General features: G+C 40.7%; 1 long non-coding RNA gene across 5 annotated transcripts in view; it reads right to left on the bottom strand.

The window, feature by feature from the left end:
* The window catches only part of LOC137216388 (uncharacterized), a 354,717-nt gene that overhangs the window by 95,281 nt on the left and 239,722 nt on the right, over window positions 1–19,714 (bottom strand). For 3 of the 5 annotated variants that reach the window (XR_010939755.1, XR_010939756.1, XR_010939757.1), the window contains exon 2: window positions 16,828–16,923. This is a non-coding gene — a long non-coding RNA (uncharacterized lncRNA). Of the gene's footprint in view, window positions 1–7,202; window positions 7,286–16,827; window positions 16,924–19,714 lie in introns of all 5 variants that reach the window. The other 2 variants (XR_010939753.1, XR_010939754.1) reach the window with 1 other exon arrangement.

Raw genomic sequence — 19,714 nt, 5'->3', positions numbered from 1 at the left:
TATAAGATCCATGAATGGGTTTCAGGGTTTTTTTTTTTAAATACACTTATCTCACTGTATCAGTTATCTATTGCTGCGTAACAGATTATCCCAAATTGGGCAGCGTAAAACAAAAAGCATATATTATCTCGCACCATTTTCGAGGATTAGAAATCTAAGAGTGGATTAGCAAACTGGGTGACTTAAGAAAACAAATGTATTCTCTCACAGTTCTGGGGGCCAGAAGTCTGAAATCAAGATGTCGGCAGGGTCCTGTTCCCTCCAAGGACTCTAGGGGAGAATGCTGCCTTGCCTCTCCAGCTTCTGGTGGCTGCAGTATTTGGTGGTTTGTGGCCACATCACTCCAATCTCTGCTCTACCCCCACGTGGCCCTCTGTGTGTGTGTGATCTCTCTATGCCTCTCTTTTTTTTGTTCTTTTCTTTTTCTTTCTTTTTTTTTTTTTTTTGCGGTACGCGGGCCTCTCACTGCTGTGGCCTCTCCCGTTGCGGAGCACAGGCTCCGGACACGCAGGCTCAGCGGTCATGGCTCACGGGCCCAGCCACTCCGCGGCATGTGGGATCCTCCCGGACTGGGGCACGAACCCGTGTTCCCTGCATTGGCAGGCGGACTCTCAACCACTGCGCCACCAGGGGAGGCCCCTATGCCTCTCTTTTATAAGGACATGTGTGACAGCATTTAAAGCTAACTGGATAATCCAGGATAGCGTCCTCATCTCAAGAGCTTTAATTATATCTGCAAAAAACTTTACCATAGGAGGTAACATTCACAGGTTCCAAGGCTTAGGTTGGAGTCATATCTTTGGGAGCCATTATTAGTCTACCACAGCATCTCATAGGTTTGCCATAAGGATTAAGTAAATTAAATCAGATAAAGTGTTTAGAGTATGCCTGAAATATAGAACATATTTTTTTAAAGAAGAAAAGTGGTAGAGAATCAGTGGGTGATGGAAAGAACTGTGAGTAACACCCTGCCCCAGATATTTTCAGGGGATCTTTGAACCTCCTGAAATTATTTATCAACCACATGCATGTGTCTAGGTGTGTTTTGGGGGAGAGAGTTTCTAATGCTTTCATTCATTCTCAAATTGATTTGTAACAAACAAAACAAAACCAACAAATACCTCTTCCAGTTCTCATTCTACCGCTCTCGACCTAAGCCAGAATAAGCACGGGCTTTTTTTGCCCCAGTTGCTTCACAATGTACGTATTTCTGTGAAATCAAATCACAGAATTATGGCGCTTGATGGGACCACAGATGCCATCTATACGTGACCTCTGCTGGTTACCTCCTTCCACAACTGGGGCCGTTGCTTCCACACACCCACCACACACACACACACACACACACACACACACACACACAGCCCCAGTCTAGTTGTTAGGATGGGTCCTTACTTTAGGAAGGAAAAAAGTTAAGGTATATCAGACCAACTTTTATGGTACATTAAATCAACTTGCCTTTATATTCACTCATAATCTTTTATTTTTAATGTGTTTAATAGTTTTCTTGAAGTAAAATTTATATAACATGAAATCACCCATCAGCCATCATCTTTTACCTCAGTTCTCCCAACTAGATTTCTGCCTTATTCCTTGCTCCATGATTCAGATACGTGGACTCTGCTTTGTTCTCTGCACCTGAGTCCCAGTGTCTTGTAATGTTGCCGGGACCATAGTCCCTCTGTTTCCCTAATCTCCCTCCGATGGACTGGAGTCCTGTTGCTTTTCCTTTTCCAATGTTATCAAGGAAAACAGCATTTTTTAGGCCCCTACTATATTTTAGGCACTGCTTGGTGCTTTATATATGTTCCCTTAGTTAATTCTCACAGCATTTTGAATACATAATGTGTCCTCATTTTTCACATGGAGAAAATGAGGCTTAAAGACGTGAAATAATTACACAAATGAACCTATCTATGAAACAGAAACAGACTCGCAGACACAGAGAACGGACTTGTGGTTGCCAAGGGGAAGCGGGGTGTCAAGGAGGGAAGGATGGGAGTTTGGGATTAGCAGATGCAAACTATTATATATAGAATGGATACACAACAGGGTCCTACTGTATTGCACAGGGAACTATATTCAATATCCTGTGATAAACCATAATGGAAAAGAATATAAAAAAGTATATATATATATATATATATAACTGAGTCACTGTGCTGTACAGCAGAAATGAACACAACATTGTAAATCAACTATACTTCAATGAAAAAAAAAAGGAAGTGAAAGAATTCACCCAAGGCCATCTAGCTACTACATGACAGAATCACAAATGTAACAGAGATGACTAGTTGTCAAATCTATGCTTTTGTCACTGCTCTACATTCTCCAGATCAAATATCTACTTAGATCTTAATATTATTTGATCTTTTATTCCATTTTCCACTTGGAAAAAGTTTCCACCTTTTATTCCTATTTCCACATTTTATTCCATTCTCTGGATACCAGCTACTTTATTTTCTATCTAGAAAGTTCATATTCTTTTTTTCTTTCTACTCTACAATCTCTTTCAGTCCCTACCGCACCCCCCTCCCCCGATCCATTCCATGCCCTTCTACCCCATGCCACTTCCTTGAGTCAGTCAAAATGTTTTAATTCTTCTTCCTCTCTGTCCCTCAGATCCATTCCTGGATCTCCACACTCTTGTTCAGACTCCGTCATCTCTCAATTACTGTTACCTTTCTCATTGCTCTCTCTGTCTTCAGTCTTGTTTCCCCTCCCCTCCATTCATTCTCCACCCAGCATCACAGATTCATCATCATACCATCCCCCTATTTAAAACCTTCAATGGTTTCCAACTGCATGCAGAATACAGTCCAAACTCTAACACATACAAAGTTCCTCTGTGATCTGATCCCTGCCTTGCCTCTCCGGCCCCATCTTCTGCCAACACCTACTTCATACACCATTGCCCTAAGTTTTAGCCACACCCAATAACTAGTTAATCCTTGGACAAGCCACATTCTTTCATAACTTTAGGACTTTGTACAAATTGTCTGATTATGATGCTCTGCCTTTGGTATTCACATTGTGAAATTCTAAGTATCTTGAAAAACCAGTTGAAAAGTTAATGTTCAATGTAAAACCTTCAACTTCCCTTAGAAAAATAAATATTACCCCTTTGGGGGTTCCCATTGTGCCTTTATGCATGCCTCCATCATAGTACTTACTACACTATAACTAATGACATGTCTCTCTTCCCCACTAGAGTACAAACTCATTACTGGCAGAAACTGCCTTATTGACTTTCTATCCCCAGCATTTGGCACAGTGATGGGCATCCATTAGGTGCTCAACAGGTGCCTGTTGAATGGAGGAATAAATTAGCGTTGCCCCCCCCACCCCAAGATGTCCATTTCCTAATCCCTAGAATCTGTGAACATGTTACTTTACATGGCAAAAGGGGGAATTTAGTTTGTAGATAAAATGAAGTCTACTCATCAGCTGACCTTAAAATAAGATTATCTTGGTGGGCCCGATGTAACCATAAGGGTCCTCATAAGTGGAAGAGGAAGGCGGAAGGAGTCAGAGGGAGATGTGAGTAAGGAATAGGACCAGAGAGATAGCAGCGTGAAAACTCAGCCCCATGTTGCTGCCTTTTTTTTTTTTTTTTTTTTTACTGGTACGCGGGCCTCTCACGGTCGTGGCCTCTCCCGTTGCAGAGCACGGGCTCCGGACGCGCAGGCCCAGCGGCCATGGCTCACGCGCCCAGCCGCTCCGCGGCATGGAGAATCCTCGCGGACCGGGGCACAAACCCGTGTCCCCTGCATCGGCAGGCGGACTGTCAACCACTGCGCCACCAGGGAAGCCCGTGATACTTATCTTAACTGCAGGTCTAAGTTTTCATGTCCATCAGGATCACTTGAATATCCTCAAAATACAGCTTCCAGGACTCCCAACCCCCTGATGGTCTGATTGAATTGGCCTGGTGGGTTGCGACTCAGAAACCTGCCTTCTGACAGACCTACAGGTAATTATGATGCACGTCGTAAGGGGACTACATTTTTTGAGAAACACGAATACTGTTAATGTTCATGGGCTTTGGAGTTAAAGGGACCTTGATGCAACCTATGTACTCGTTGTACACACGGCCCCCACTCCTCTCATATACCACTGCTGCCTCTCTGCTTAAAGCTCCCCTTATCCTTACTACTATCAACCTCTGTTGGATTAAACAGTGAGTCTTATTACCTTCTCTTTATCCTCTCTACCTGCCCCCTCCTCTCACACTTCCTGTGCATACACAACTGACCAGTGACCAGCTATTTTATCTCATTTTGTTCCCAGTATTCTAACGGCTAAGTGTTTTCCTAAAGGTGGTTGCTATGTATATGGTTGGCAATCCTTGTTGTGACCAATCAAACGTCCAGTTGTGGTCACTTGAGTATTGGTTTCACAAGCTTACGACTCTTGAATGAACGTGTTTCCATGGCGGTTGTGAGCCAAAAGCTTTGACTAGATTTCTTATCAAAATATCCTGCTGCCCTTTAGGGGTTTCTCAAACATAAGTGTGCAAAAGAATCACCCGAAGAGCTAATTAAAAATGAATGTTCCTTCCTATATTCTCAGAAATTCTCGTTCAGTAAGTTTGAGGTAGTGCTCAAGAATTTGCATTTGAAATAAGCACCCCAGGTGATGCTGATGAAGGCGGTCTACAGACCTGCCTTTGAGAAGCGCTGCTCTAGGGGGAGTTCATTAACTTTCATGAGACTAACATTGTCCCCCTTATATTAATTTAGCGATGGAAATATTGCAACCTTTCTGAGCATCCTAAAAGTTTTTGCTCAAGACACTTCCCTTCCCCCTAGCATTGATTTAAATGTATTCATTATACAAGGAACCCAAATTATTTCATTGTGAATCCTGTCTGTCTGTGGACTTTACATGTCATTATAAGATCTCCCTTGTTAAATGTTGCAAAGACACTTTTCTCTTGGAATACAAGGTTTAATGAAGGGTAAAATATCACTTTTAGAAATACATGATGCTTCGGAGGCTCTTGACTGGAATAAACCCAGGATGAAATTCTAGTACAGATAGGTCTAAAAGATTTTCTAATGTAAAACAGGCAAACCACCATTGTGACTACTTTCCATTAGTACTGCATCTATGGAGAAGAGTGGCATAATAGGATTACAGTACAACTAGGGCAATATCGTGTGTTTATAAAACTCCATTCAGAAGATTTTAGCATGAGCGGTATCTCCGGATTTAATGAGACTGAACATTTGCCATTTTCGACACTTCGTATCTTGACTGATTGCCCATTTTGCCTCTTCCTCCATTGTTATGGAGCCATCTAACGCAGGGAAATAGCATTAGCTTGCAAAAGAAACGACCCCTTGAAAAGGTCACAGGAACACGATTTTCATTCTATTTCAAAAGACGAGATGGAAATACTAAATAGCGGAGCCCTCAATCCCACCTCTACAAAACACAAATGCTACTCTAAAAGTTGGTCTTTGATGCTCATCAAAGCCCATTAAAACACATCAGACTGTACTTATTCAGTCAAATCCTTTCAGTATATAAATTACTCTCAGGGGCTTTCTGAGGTGCAGTAACTCTTTGAGGCCCTGGGAGGTGAGTAAGTGCATCACAGCAGTGATTTACTAATCGACCCTGTGGCCTAAATTCGTTAATGCACTCCCCAGGGGACAGGCTGGCTTAATAGTCTAGTCATCTATTCCTAAAGGCCTTGAAAAATGCATGTCATTATGGTGACACCATCCTTTCAATACAAATCTTAAGCCTGCCGTACTATATTACATTTAAAATATTCTAATTCTCAGAATGAAATTTATTAGGGCTAAGATTTACATCCTTTTACCAGCTTATGCTCTCACCTCCATTAGTGTAAAAGAAACTCTCCCAAAATGAAACTCTAACCTTCTCAACAGCTAATAGCTCATCCTAATGAAATATCCTAGGGAAATAATTAGGACAGTTTAAGCATTAAAATAATAATGGAGTTGAAGGGCAAGTTTTAGGGTGGTCCTGAATCTTACAAGACCATGGAGATCTGCTACAGGGTGAAGACTTTCTGGGGTGACACAGAGGAAATTAAAGTTACTGTGGACATAGGGATTGGAGACAAGAAGAGATACTCTGGTCAAACTCTTCCCCAGACCTTTACAGAAAAACATGGCCTTTTTTCTTCAGACAATGGCACGTATACTGCTGAACTGACTTTAACTTATACATTGCAAAATATCTACAGTAAAGCAAAAGTCGGAAAGGAAAGGAACACTCAAGTACAGTACTTATGACTAACCTAGTGTAACTCCTAGCTCTTAAAATGTTGGCTTATCTTTTTCCCACCTACAGGCTGTCTCAAGCCCTTTTCAAATTTTCTGGTCTCATGGTACCATTTTTTTCTCAGCTACTATTTTGAGTACAGGTATTAATTTTACATTTATTTATTTAGACTCCTACATTGTTCTTAAAAGGAGTTAAAGCAGGACAGGTATTAATTACCTATTTAAAATCTTTTTCAGTTACCTTGAGCATGAAGGACCTGAAGAGAATAGTGTTTTCTTAGCCCACACAGCTCTTTCCTTCCTCTGTGGGGCTCCACACTACTAAGATTTGCCTGTTAATTGTTCCTCCAACAGCTTTGAACCACTTTTTTTAAAATTTTTTTTTTTTGCGGTATGCGGGCCTCTCACTGTTGTGGCCTCTCCCGTTGCGGAGCACAGGCTCCGGACGCGCAGGCTCAGCGGCCATGGCTCACGGGCCCAGCCGCTCCGCGGCACGTGGGATCCCCCCAAACCGGGGCACGAACCCGCTCCCCTGCATCGGCAGGCAGACTCTCAACCACTGCGCCACCAGGGAAGCCCTCTGAGGCACCTTTTAAAGAGTATACAAAAGCCTGTTCTCCTGGGCTTCCCTGGCGGTGCAGTGGTTGAGCGTCTGCCTGCCGATGTAGAGGACACGGGTTCGGAGCGGCTGAGCCCGTGAGCCATGGCCGCTGAGCCTGCGCGTCCGGAGCCTGTGCTCCGCAACGGGAGAGGCCACAACTTTCGTCTTCCCCTCCCCCCAGTTTTCGTTGTTGTTTCTAATTCACTCATTCAAGTCCACTCCCTTTGGACATCATCCAGTATTTAAAGGTGCTATCCACAAAGAATTTCAAACAATGTCCCTAAAAACACTTGAAAACTATTCATGTTCATGATTTTCACATAACCCTGTATACTTACTTTTACGTACAGGAACTCTTCTGAACATTGAATCTGTGTCTGTGTACATTTCCTCTATGGTGAAGCTGCTCACACAGAATAAACTGGCAAACATAAAATGAAATTTATTACAGTTAACCATAAGTATGGTCAAATCTACCTTATCAGCTGCAGCATGGTTGAATCCCTTGCATCCTCTACACATGGTGTTAACAGTTAAGAGAGTCCAGGAGGTTATTAACAGTATATATTTGCATGCTGTTTTATAATTCATAAGCCCTTTCACACACTGGGGCTACATTTAAGCAATGAAGGATGAGGGCTCAGAGAAGAAAATTGATTTGCCAAAGATCACAAAGATGAGAAGTATCAGAATATGTAATTTTCACCTGGCATTCAGTAATCTGTGAATACACAGATTAGATGAGTACAGACTAGAGTCCATGAGAACACTGTAACCAAGGGCCCAGCATGGTACCATTGTAAATTTTCAATTAATAAAATTGAATCGGCCCCAACTCATTTTGAGGATACTCAGAATAATAAAAAGCAGTTCCTGAAGCTTTAATTAATTCCCTGCCAGGGCTCTAGCCCCATTCTGAGTAAAGCAGACTGAGAGAGTTCTTTCTGCATAAAGTTGCCATGGCTCATGTTGGGGAGGAAAATTTTCCTCTACCCTTCTAGGTTCTTCTGGGAGGTCTAAGAATTCGATTGACATGAGACAGATTAACAGGAGAAAAATCACACAAAAGCTTAACAACATGTATACTTACTTGGGAGAGACCCAGGAGAAATGAGAAACTCACCAAAATGGCTGAGACCGCCATCTTAAAATCATTTTCATGTTTGGATTGGGTTGTTTGTTTTTTGATATTGAACTGCATGAGCTGCTTGTAAATTTTGGAGATTAACCCTTTGTCAGTTGCTTCATTTGCAAATATCTTCTCCCATTCTGAGGGCTGCCTTTTGGTCTTGTTTATGGTTCCCTTTGCTGTGCAAAAGCTTTTAAGTTTCATTAGGTCCCATTTGTTTATTTTTGTTTTATTTCCTTTTCTCTAGGAGGTGGGTTAAAAAGGATCTCGCTGTGATTTATGTCACTGAGTGTTCTGCCTATGTTTTCCTCTAAGAGTTTTATAGTGTCTGACCTTACCCAATCCAAAAATGGGCAGAAGACCTAAATAGACATTTCTCCAAAGAAGATATGCAGATTGCCAACAAAGACATAAAAGAATGCTCAACGTCACTAATCATTAGAGAAATGCAAATCAAAACTACAATGAGGTATCACCTCACACCAGTCAGAATGGCCATCATTAAACATCTACAAGCAATAAATGCTGGAGAGGGTGTAGAAAAGGAAAAGGAAAAGTAAACCCTCTTGCACTGTTGGTGGGAATGTAAACTGATACAGCCACTATGGAGAACAGTATGGAGGTTCCTTAAAAAACGAAAAATAGAACAACCATATGACCCAGCAATCCCACTACAGGGCACATATCCTGAGAAAACCATAATTCAAAAAGAGTCATGGACCACAATGTTCATTACAGCTCTATTTACAATAGCCAGGACATGGAAGCAAACTAAGTGTCCATCAACAGATGAATGGATAAAGAAGATGTGGCACATATATACAATGGAATATTACTCAGCCATAAGAAGAAACGAAACTGAGTTATCTGTAGTGAGGTGGATGGACCTAGAGTCTGTCATACAGAGTGAAGCAAGTCAGAAAGAGAAAAACAAATACCATATGCTGACACATATACATGGAATCTCAAAAAAAAAAAAAAGTGGTTATGAGGAACCTAGGGGCAGGACAGGAGTGAAGACGGAGATGTAGAGAATGGACTTGAGGACACGGGGAGGGGGAAGGGTAAGCTGGGACAAAGTGAGAGAGTGGCATGGACTTACATATACTACCAAACTGGTGGGAAGCTGACGCATAGCACAGGGAGATCAGCTCCGAGCTTTGTGACCACCTGGAGGGGTGGGATAGGGAGGGTGGGAGGGAGACGCAAGAGGGAGGAGATATGGGGATATATGTATATGTATAGCTGATTCACTTTGTTATAAAGCAGAAACTAACACACCATTGTAAAGTAATTATACTCCAATAAAGATGTTTAAAAAAATTAATTAAAAAAAAATGTTTCAGCTAAAGACAAAAGAAGATGTTGCGGGTTGGAGTTTGGGATTTGAAAGGGAAGGAAGCCAATTCACAGGGAGATGGAAAAGCAAATGTTTGATAAACAAATGTATGCTGGGCCAGGCAGAGACAATGGGACACAGAGAGGAATTTTAACAGACTTCTCTTGGTTCCTCCCTGTCTACACACCTAGTTCATATTATAGTTATCTATGGTGATAACCCTTCCTGGAACAGGTCCTCAGTCTACATTCTTTTAGGCAGTTTGAGGGAAGGTCAAAGGTTCTTCCTGAATCTTTTGGGCCTTGAATGTTTTCAGCTCAAAATAAACTGCATGGGCTTCCCTGGTGGCGCAGTGGTTGAGAGTCCCGTCTGCCGATGCAGGGGACACGGATTCGTGCCCCGATCCGGGAAGATCCCACATGCCACAGAGCGGCTGGGCCCGTGAGCCATGGCCGCTGAGCCTGCGCGTCCGGAGCCTGTGCGCCTCAACGGGAGAGGCCACAACAGTGAGAGGCCCGCGTACCGCAAAAAAAAAAAAAAAAAAAAGGGAGGGGATGGAGAAGGGCAGAGGGGGAGAACTTCTGGGAGAACAGAAGACTTTTAGGAAAAATGGGCCCTTAGGAGGATAGGTAGGACATGTGTTAGTTTTACGACAATGTCTATTATTTAGGCGATTTCTTATCCAGGTGCTGACTTATCTTCTCTTTAGTGATAAGAGTCAGTGTCTGTGGTTGTGAAACTCCCAGAGAGGGGATTTATGACAACTGAATTCTTTGGGGAAGCTTTGCTTTCAGGAAGATAAAGGGAGTTTAGAGAAAGCCTCTTCCTGCTGCTGTTGAGTCTCAAATGTCTTCAGCTCCAAACGATGCTTTTGCTGCTGTGGCATGTTCTAGACCCCTTCAGCACAGAAGCTTTGGCCTAATGGCACTACAGATCCCTTATTAGCTAAGGAGACTCTGTTTTAATGTGTTCTTCGCCAATAAACCCTTCTGGCAATCAGATCTTCGCTAGGATCCATAAACATTAATTGGCAGCTGGTCAAATATACTTGATGATGAAATAACATTGGACAAATGAGTGTCTTTATCTTGTCATTAAAAGTATCCTGATATTAGAGTTCCTCCAAATACCTGAACTGCTAGCATCACAAGTTTCCATGGGATATAACTGGGTGATAGATTGTAATATGAATGTGCTTTTTGAAAGGAAGGTAAAAGGTCAAGGAGAGTAAAAGGCTGTTTGATCGATGGCCTGTGTAGGATTTAAATGGAAACACTGAATGCACATGCATTGCAGTGAAACGGGAAGGATATCTGTGGAGGAACTATTAGGATTCCCAGGAGTTCTTTCTACTATGTCTTTAAGTTATATGTATATGTGTGTGTGTGTATATATAGATATATATAGCAAATGGAAATGCTGGAATCCAAATCAGGTCTGCCTGATTCCAAAGCCCATCTCTTAAACATTATCATATATATTGTCTCTCACTCAGAAAATGCCAAGCACCTTCTGGATCTACCATCAATAGAGAACCATTCAATCCTTGTGCCCACACACTGTTGCCAGGATATGCCCACCACAGACAGCTATCTCCTAATAAACCGTAGAACTCCAGCGATACTGTCTTCTGCCCCAACCTTGCCCCTCCACTCACTTCCTAAATCAGCTTAGTTAATAGGATAAGCTTTTATATGCTGAATAGTTAATGTGACCAGGTTGCATTTCATCAGAGTTTACACTCATAAACCAAAGCAATGATGGAAGTGAGAATTTCAGGGCCTAAAACAAGTATACATTTTAGTGATGCCTTTCCATGTACCTAAAACAATCTGAGAATGAAGCTGCCTGCATATAGGAAAAGTTATGTTCATAAAACACTTGAATTAATATCCTAGAAATGAAAGAAAGCCTTTTGAGTACTGTCTGTTGCATCCTAAAAACTAAAGATCGATGGCTGTTTCACAATAACTCTTTGGCCCAGAAGGAGGCTCAGTGCCTAAGCCAATGCACACTTAGACTGCTAAGGAAGAATGATAATTGTCCTCGCTGTTCTGGGATAACACTCGAGTGGCCAATAAAAATTGGGAGAATCACCGGGCATTGAAGGTTGATGGGCCCCAACAAAATTTTGTCAGTGCAGAATTTGATTTTTCTATAATGATATTCATTCTCTGTTAGAATACAGGCTGAAAAGAAGGCATAGCCGTATTCATAAGGATGGCAAATTCGTAACAGAATGAGGACACATGTAGCAGTGGGGGTGGCATTCACTTCCTTTACTGTCTTTTCTTCTTGTTATCGTATTTTCCCCTTCGCACAGCAGTTCTGCAATGTGCTACGTGAAAGCAGTTGATAACAGTTGTTAAGAACTGAATAACATGAAAAAAATGTTCAACATTGCTAATTATTAGAGAAATGTAAATCAAAACTACAATGAGGTATCACCTCACTCCGGTCACAATGGCCATCAGCAAAAAGTCTACAAATAATAAATGCTGCAGAGGGTGTGGAGAAAAGGGAACCCTCTTGCACTGCCGGTGGGAATGTGAATTGGTACAGCCACTATGGAGAACAGTACGGAGGTTCCTTAGAAAACTAAAAATAGAGTTACTATATGATCCTGCCATCCCACTCGTGGGCATATATCCAGAGAAAACTCTAATTTGAAAAGATACATGCACCCCAATGCTCATAGCAGCACTATTTTCAATAGCCAAGACATGGAAGGAACCTAAATGTCCATCAACAGATGGATGGATAAAGGACATGTGGTATATACACACAATGGAATACTACTCAGCCATTAAAAAAGAATGAAATAATGCCATTTGCAGCAACATGGATGGACCTAGAGATTATCATACTAAGTGAAATAAGCCAGACAGAGAAAGACAAATATCATATGGTATTGCTTATACGTGGAATCTAAAAAAAAAAGATACAAAAGAACTTATGTACAAAACAGAAATAGATCCACAGACATAGAAAATAAACTTATGGTCACCAAAAGGGAAAGGGGAGGGATGGATAAATTGGGAGATTGGGATTAACATATACACACTACCATATATAAAGTAGATAACCAACAAGGATCTACTGTATAGGCACAGGGAACTATACTCAATATTTTATAATAACCTATAAGGGAAAAGGATCTGAAAAAGAATATACATGTATATAACTGCATTACTATGCTGTACACCTAAAACTAACATGACATTATAAATCAACTATACTTCAATAAGAAAGAAAAGAGTGCCTAAGAACTGAGGCTTGGGAGTCAAACAAACCTAGATTCAAATTCCAGGTCCGCTGTGCAAAAACCGTGAGTCTTTGGAAAACATGACTTCTCTGAACCTCAGAGTATTGCTATGAAAATTAAATAATACAACAGACTGACATACCACAATTCTCAAGAAATTTCTGTTGTTGCCATCAAAAAAACCCATCTTCCAGAACTAGAAATTATCTAGCAATTTTGCAAACCAATCCAAATTGAAGAGCTTCTCTTCCACTACAAATATAGAGAAATAATTGATAAAATAGATCAAAACTTTATTTAGTGTGGTGAGATCTTTTGCTTCTGCTTATGACAGAGGAACCAGTACTGGACTTATCCTCCTGCTGTTAAGAACTCTAGAAAACTGGGCAAAAATGTGAAACATCTATTTTCATACATGGGACAATACACAGTGTAGATCTGAAATCCTTGTGAAGAAGGAAAAATAAGGGGGGTCCAAGAGGTCCCATGATGTCTTTGGCTGGCTAGGAAGTTGTTCATGCCTAGGGTGACACTCTGTGAGGCCAGGCGAAAATCAACGGGAGGGGAGATGTAAACTGAACAATTCCCTGCGCACACATGATTAGAAAATATTCTAGTTCTCATCAGCTAGCAGCGGTCAGCCAACACTTTCATTAAAGGACGAGATAGTAAACATTTTAGGCTTTGTGGGTCACATATGATGTCTGTAACATAATCTTCTTTTTCTTTTAAACTACGTTTTAAAAAGGGAAATATAATTCTTAGCTCCCACACTATTCCAAAACAATCCACAAGCTGGATTTGACCCACAGTTTATAGTCTGCTGAGCTCTGAGCTACATTGTAGAGACCTTTTTGAGCACCGAGAGTATTCAATAGAGACCCAAGAAGGTCACACCTCGGTAATAGCACTAAAGTAGACATACAATAAAAGATAGTCTTTTGGCTCACACTAGCAAAACTTAAACACAAACTTCAAATGAATCAAGAACAAGAAAAGCATCATAACATAAGAAGAAAAGAGAGAATATTACTAACATCTTAGAGGTATTAACAGGGTAATTAGGCAATATTAATGATAATTTTATGCCAATAAATTCAACAATCAGATGAAATGGACAAATTCCATGAATGATACCAATTATGAAAAGAGACACATTTAAATAGAAAATCTGAATACCATCATAACTAGTAAAGAAATTGAATTCATAATTGAAAACCTTCACACAAAGAAAACTTCAAGCCCAAATCTCTTCTCTGGTAGGTGCTATGAAACATTTAAAATGTTAAGGAATACCAAGTTTAAACAAATACTTCCAGAGTATAGAGGAACACCTTCAACTCATTCTATGAGGCCCATGTTACCCTTGTACTAGAACTAGACTAAAATATTACAAAAAAGTAATCTATTCACCAATATCCATCATGAACATAGAAAAAGTCTTCAAATAAATTTCATAGAAAATTGAATCCAGCAATATATTATATTAAAAGGATAATGCATCATGACCAAGTGAGTCTTATCTCAAGATTGCAAGGCTGGTTCAATGTAAATCGATCAATGTAAGTCACCATATGAATAAAGTAAAGAAGAAAAACCACACGATCATCTCAATAGATGCAGAAAAAGTATTTGTCAGGAATTCCACACCCATTCGAGATGTAAACTCTCATTAAAAAGGGCATCTACAAAAATCCCACAGCTAACATCAGTACTTAATAGTGAAAGACTGAATGCTTTCCCCCAAGGTCAGAACATAAGGCTGTGCCTACTTACACTTTATTCAACATTGTATCTGATGGCCGAGCAAGGGCAATAGGCCAAAATAAAAAGAAATAAAAGGCATATATTTTGAAAAGTGTCAGTTACTCTTCCAACAGCATGAAAGAGTTTTGTACAATTAATTTTTGTGTTTTGAGCTTAAAGCCTGCGAACTCACTAAACTCAATTATTAGTTTTAGTACTTTTTGGTAGATTCTTTAGAGTTTTCTAAAAGACAGTTTTAATTTTCCTATTCCAATATGATTGCATATTTCATAAAAGATACAAAAACAGACAAAACTCATCTATGCCCTTAGAACTTGGCAAGCACTCAGTAAATGTTAGTTACTATTTTATTTGACTTACAAGTATTTTAAATTAAATTGAAAACACGAGAGTTACCAACTTTATGGTACACATACACCTTATAATGACTTCCCAAACTCTTGAAATACCCAAGATGACTCTGGAAATCATCTGTCAGGTCTGCTGTAAAAGAGATTTTTCTGGGGATAAAAAGTTGTTTTAGCCTTAGGTGATTTATATGATTAAATTAATTCACACTAAGCTATTAGTTTTGCCCTCTAAATGACTGTTTTTAATATTTTATCAGGGTATAATATACAGATGGTGAAATGTATTCATCTTAAATATAAAGTTCAATCATCTTTGACAAATGCATACAACTGTGTAACTAACACCCCTATCAAAACGGAGAACATGGCCACCACCATGCTCAAAAGTTCCAGGGTGCTCCAACCCAGTCACCCCTCCCCCACAAGACAACCATTGATCTGTTACCATCCCAAATTAGTTTTCCTTGTTTTAGAACTTCTTATAAATGAAACTGTACAGTGTGCCCTTTTCTGTGCCTGGCATCTTTCACTCAGCCTAATGCTAATATTTTAATTTTTATTTTATCGTGGTAAGAACACTTAACATGAGATTTACCCTCTTAACCAATTTTTATGTGTTCAATAAAGTACTGTTAATTATAGGCACCATGTTTGTACAGAAGGTCTCTAGACCTTATTCATCTTGCTTAACTGAAATTTTATACCTGTTCAATGGCAAGTCCCTGTTTCCCCCTCCCCCAGCCCCTGGCAACTACCATTCTACTCTCTGCTTCTGAGTTCAACTACTTCAGATACCTCACATAAGTCAAACCATGCAGTATTTGTCCTTCTATGACTACCTTATTTTACATGTACCTGTGAGCTGGAGGGGAACCAGATCCGTCTTGAGCCAGGACACTGGTTAAATTCTACCCTTCAATCCCCCTCTCCCATGAAAAGCACAAATAGAGAACCATCTGGTCAACCAACCAAAGTCAATGAAAAGCAAGGTTTTTGCTTTTCCTTTTTCAGACTACTGGGACCTGAGGGCATTCTGGTTATAGATCATGCCATTCCCAAGGGAAAATTCATATATATTTTGATCGGAGGTTAAGGACTGCGTAACTATGTAACATGGATATAGGGTCCCTATTTTCTTCAGGACTGTTATTTAACAATAGTGGGAGGCAGTATGGTATAAGGCAAGAACACTTGCAGCAGACACAGGTACTAATCCCAGCTCCAGTATCTACTAGATACGTGTCATTGGACAAGTTACTTCAACTCTACGAGCCTTGGTTTCCTCATCTGTAAGTGGGGCTAATGCTACTTTCCTTGCCAGGGTATAGTAAAAATTTCAGACAATCTGATACGTGGTACTAAAATCAGCTATTACAATGCTGGGCACACAGAAGGCACTTAGTAATTGGAATTATTGATTAAAAAAAACTTTCTGCCAAAGTGTCACCATTCAAAATTTACTCCTTTGGGTTAATGAGCTACTCACTTAAACAGTCATTCCTTAGCCAAAGTTGTGAAATACGTAATTTGCCTTGAGCACCTACATTTAGACTCCCCTTTTTATGCCCTTCTGTCCTTAAATTGGTATTTGGTTAGAGAGAGAGAGAGAGATCAGAGAATGCTTGGGAGAAAATGGAACAAAGAAAAATTCCCACTTCTAGTTTAGATTCGGAAGTCACGTGATAGATGTGACATATTTAAGAACTTATTTTTCCAGAAAATGGAGCTGGACCAGGCATACAATATAAATTTCCCTGATGTTATGATAGAGTTAGTGCACTATCATTTAAGTGCCACTCTTCAACTATGACTAAAAATATATATGTATGTGGCTTCCCCCAACTTCATGTATTCCTGATTACCTTAACCATTCATTACTTTCTCAAACATTACAACATAAAAATGAGGAATGGCTTCTAGTTAAGAAAATTTGCAAGAGAGAACATAATAATATGGAACAGCTGCAGCCATGAAATTTTATGAATGCTTTGTTGAAAATAACATTAAATGGCAAAATCAGTTCACAGATGAACTCTGCAGCACTTTATGCTATGCAGAAAATTCATTCATCATTCTTGCTTATCCATGATAAAAAGAACATGGAATAACTTACCTTGATTTTTTTACTCGGTAGAAACCATCATCATCGTCCTCATCACCCTCATCCCTCTTTCAAGGACCTGGTATATGAAGGGTAACATGCAAGAAGCTGTGGGAAAAAGACAAGATGCATACATTCAGAGAACTTAAATCAAATTAGGAAACAGACTGTATAGACAAATATGAAAGCACCATAGCAGGATCAGGGTTGATTGGTAAATATCCCTGGTTATCAGGCACTATCTAGTTCCTGAGCTCTGGGTCCCTACCTAAAGTAGACACCCTCAACCTATCCACACAATTTCTGACCTTAGTAAATACAAATTTAAGGCTTTTCAGACCAAGTTTGGCAAAATTATGCCCAATAAGCCAAATAAGGCCCAGGAACAGATTTGTTACACTGTACATATATATATATATATATATAAATATATATATACTTTATTATTATTTTTAAAATTAATTAATTTATTTTCGGCTGTGTTGGGTCTTCATTGCTGTGCGTGTGGGCTTTTCTCTAGTTGCGGCAGGCAGGGGCTGCTCTTCGTTGCGGTGCACGGGCTTCCCATCGCAGTGGCTTCTCTTGTTGTGGAGCACGGGCTCTAGGCGCGCGGGCTCAGTAGTTGTGGCGCAGGGGCTTAGTTGCTCCACGGCATGTGGGATCTTCCCAGACCAGGGCTCGAACCCGTGTCCCCTGCATTGGCAGGCGGATTCTTAACCACTGTGCCACCAGGGAAGCCCACACTGTACATATTTTTAATTTACTCTTCAAACTGGTTGTTCCCGGTTTTATATTGTTTTGTTTCCCTTTATGATTCAGACTTCCGGCTTCTCCAGCAATATCAAAAGATCTGGCAACACTAGATCCATTTTGCACATTACAAAAATTAGCTGTTGCTAAGTAGAAGCCCTCTTTAGACAGGACAGAGGACCTCCGTTCCTTTCATCGGCCTCATCACACCTCTTGTTCCTTACACCTGGCTTGCTTCACTCCCTTTACCTCTCAGTCTCTGTAGGCACTTGAGTTTGTGACTCATGGTCTAGCCACACTCTCAGACTCAGCATGTAATCTCACTCTGGTCTAGTTCTGACCTACATTTCAATGTTGTTTCTCTTGCCACATTCCTTATCTCAGTAATCCATCCTCCAGCACTGGCAACTCCTGACTTTTGACTTTCTGCTCCTACCCCCATGCCAACAACACTTCTTATTGAAAACCATACCCCCAAAGAATTGGCTCACACCTTATTTTAAATTACTTAATGAATGTACCTTTACCCATTGCCCCTGGATGTAGTATAATCAACAGTGATGAGGAGATGTGGTTGGCTGATTAGTTACATGGAAAAACTGTATAATGTATGTATAATGCACGTATAGTCTGATATAGCAAGTTCATATGCCTCTGAACCAAGCAAAGATCTCGGCAAAACCACTATCTCCCTTCAAATTATATAAGAATAGGCAGCGATGAAAACCCCACTGAAGTAATCGATTTGCGCAAGGACCCTGAAGGAAAACAAAATCTATTAGGTGATAGATTGATGGGAAACTCCATATTTACATAGTGCCAAAGGATCACCCGCAGGGGTTACCTGCTAGCTGAAAAGGGGCAAAAGGTTAACTTTTCAATAGAGCAAGCCGGCAGTCATCATCTTAACCCAATCATCACATTAACCCAATGATCCTTTCACTAATACGGAGTCAACCACACATTATATGGGTCTCAATGTGATGCAATCTGCAACACGCAGCCTCATCTATGAAGCAATCCTATGAGAAATGTTTAACCTCAATCCAATAAGGTATAGTTCTAAATTCCAGTTTTCAGAACTATAAGGATTAGAGGAATAAGTTCAATGACACCACAAGGAAAAACAGGTAAATCCAACAGGTGATTTACTCTAAAGGACAATCCCCAATCTCTTCAATTATCAAAATCATGGAAAGAGGAGGGAAAAAAAAATACACACATACATACCTGATCAGAGAGAGATTGATTTAATTTTAATTAAAAGAATGGGCAGGAAATTTTCAGCATAAGCAAACAGTGGTTTGATCACTCACAGAAAGAGAAATTGTTGGCATAACATCTGGGTACAGCAAAAGCTGTGAGGACAGGTACAGGTAACCACTAGCTCAGAATGGTTCAACTTGTATCCATTACCAGGGAACCGATTAGATATTTAGCCTAACTCCTCCCGGCTTTCAGATCTCCCTTACCTATCCTCTCCTTCATGAAATTCTTGCTCAGTAGGTCTCAGCTTAGTCATTCCTCCACCAGTTTTTTTTTTTTTTTTTTTTTTTGCGGTACGCGGGGCCTCTCACTGTTGTGGCCTCTCCCGTTGCGGAGCACAGGCTCCGGACGCGCAGGCTCAGCGGCCATGGCTCACGGGCCCAGCCGCTCCGCGGCATGTGGGATCCTCCCGGACCGGGGCACGAACCCGTGTCCCCTGCATCGGCAGGCGGACTCTCAACCACTGCGCCACCAGGGAAGCCCACCTCCACCAGTTTTGCTCTAGCTCCCTTCTTGTGTGTTCCCACAGTGCCCTGTTCTTCTATCATAGGACTTAATGTACTAAATTACTTATCTGTCTCTCCCGCTGGCGTGAGTTCCTACAGGACAAGGCTAGTTATTTCCCAAGTGTCTCATCCAGCATCTGGCCAGGACAGGCATTCAGTAAATATGGCGTACCTTATGACTAAAAATTGAATTATTTCTAGGTCCTCTCCTGAGATTTGGAACCTAGTTCTTAATCCCTCCTAATAACCGAGGCCCAGTTATCTGACAAGATAAGATTTCATTGCCCAGCTGCCTGCAAGTATGTCTGAATATCGCCTCCCAGTGGAATTTTATCACACTGCTCTTTTCATGTCAATGCAGCCCTGTTAATTAATTT

This window comes from Pseudorca crassidens, chromosome X, assembly GCF_039906515.1.
Source record: "Pseudorca crassidens isolate mPseCra1 chromosome X, mPseCra1.hap1, whole genome shotgun sequence".
Taxonomy (NCBI): Eukaryota; Metazoa; Chordata; class Mammalia; order Artiodactyla; family Delphinidae; genus Pseudorca; species Pseudorca crassidens.
This window is presented reverse-complemented; position numbering and strand designations above follow the sequence as displayed.